The sequence below is a fragment of the Cupressus sempervirens genome, chromosome 7, assembly GCF_028749045.1.
Source record: "Cupressus sempervirens isolate cs-2001-9-10 chromosome 7, ASM2874904v1, whole genome shotgun sequence".
Taxonomy (NCBI): domain Eukaryota; kingdom Viridiplantae; phylum Streptophyta; class Pinopsida; order Cupressales; family Cupressaceae; genus Cupressus; species Cupressus sempervirens.
Genome location: NC_143124.1, coordinates 659,203,972 through 659,205,857, shown reverse-complemented (window position 1 = coordinate 659,205,857; position 1,886 = coordinate 659,203,972). Strand labels below are relative to the sequence as shown.

General features: G+C 32.6%; 1 pseudogene; it reads right to left on the bottom strand.

Moving 5' to 3' along the window:
- Positions 1 to 425: 425 nt before the first annotated feature.
- LOC149548385 (F-box protein PP2-B11-like) lies at positions 426 to 801 on the bottom strand (annotated as a pseudogene).
- Positions 802 to 1,886: the final 1,085 nt, after the last annotated feature.

Sequence of the window (1,886 nt, the reverse complement as noted above, 5' to 3'; positions counted from 1 at the left end):
CAAAGAAGGCAATATTAGGAACACGATAAATAATTGTAACTTTGTTTTTGAATGAATTTTTACTCCTCTCTTGAGGCATTCAATTCTATAGGATGACTTTTACTCAAATAAGACGTGGAATAGTAGTATCTGTCTAATTTAGATATCCATTACCAACGCATTTCACTCATCATATCCTACACAACTAGAGGTTGCAAGAATTCTCTTAAACAAGGTACTCAACATCCTCCTTAATTCATATTTTATTATGCTCCAGGTATTTATGTATTATCGGCATCCATATACCAAATACTCAACTGAAATACATTGAACCTTCTAATAGTTGCTCTATGTGACTCTTCTCTATAGTTGCTCGCTTACTTCCTATCCAAGCTCGCACAACCCTCCCCCCAATCTCCCTTTCGCTTGAAAGTTCTTCTTTCCTCTTAACTGGAATTCAAAACTTTTCTAGGAGTCCAGCTCCAATAGCGTTGGTCATCACCCAAATGATTGATAATTCTCTGGAAGATAATATATAACCCACTTTTCTATTTGCCTTTGTAGCCAAAATCTCTGGGTTCCTCTGCTCAAAATGATTGATTGATATAAGTGAAAATAGAGTTGTTTCTTGGAAGAGAAAATGATGGGAGAAAATGAATCAGCAAGGATTTGGGCATAATGGGTAGGAAGCCATTTATCCTAGAGAGAATATGGGGAAGATGCAGATTTAAAAAGCTTTGAAACTGTTGCGAGTCGGCAGGCATTGCGAGGAGTTGTAAATGACAAAATACAAGATATACAGTTCTTTGGCAACTCTTCCATTTTCTCCTTTTTTCGCTAATCTAAAACACAGTAAAGTAAATAGACCAAGAGCCAAGGCAATTCGAACAACACCAAGGAAATGGTTTTAATTAAAAAATGGTAACTTTTTTCCCTTACCACAACCACCACCTCATATGCTAGGTCCAGAAAAAATATTATTTGATTCCTTATTTATTTAATTTTTTTTTTTTTTTTTTAAAAAACCATTTCAATAGTCTATATGGAAATGATAAGTTGAATTGATTTGGAACACACAATCATGGAGTTGTGACACATAATTTCATATTTCTCACATAATTTGAAATGTGTTTTAGACGTGGAAGAACAATATGGGATTCAATAAAAAACATTCTTTCAAAATCTGTATGAATTGACAAAAATTCTTAATTATTATTTTTGGATACATGATTGTGTATCTTTTTTGCAGTTTATTTTCCTTGTGGTCTTTTACGCCCTGATGATGGATCACAAAAACATGATCCAAAATAATGAACCTAAAAGATACACACAATCATATCCATAAATAGAAGCTAGTAACATTATGGATAGTGAAAAATAGTATCTTTATTTTCTCATGATAGCTAAGTGAATAAAATAATATCACAAGTGGCAGTATGTAATAGATAAAGGAGTAAAACATGTCTTTATTATGTCATGAGTTCATTATAGAGAATACTAAAGATGTTCGACCAAGGATTATAATTCCTTCAATAATATGGTGCTATCTTCCTTGGTAGTATGCAACATTTTTAAAGGATCTAATAGTTTCCTAGATGAACACAACCATCTACTGACACAACCATTATCTGATAGCTATAAAAAAACTTAATTCAAATAATTGATAAATTGTTGGATAACCAATTATCAAACACAAAAATAAAGATTTTACATCAACTACATCATCCCCATAAAATAAAAGGTTGTCTTCTAGATGAAAAGTGTAAATCAACTAATTTCTAGGAAGACTAATGATAGGAGTGTAGATAATGACTTGTAATGTCCAAACTCAAAGTTATAGTGTACTCAAAAATAAAATGAGGGTCTTGGGGTGGTGCCTATAGTGGGTTCAAGGGAGCATTCCCCTT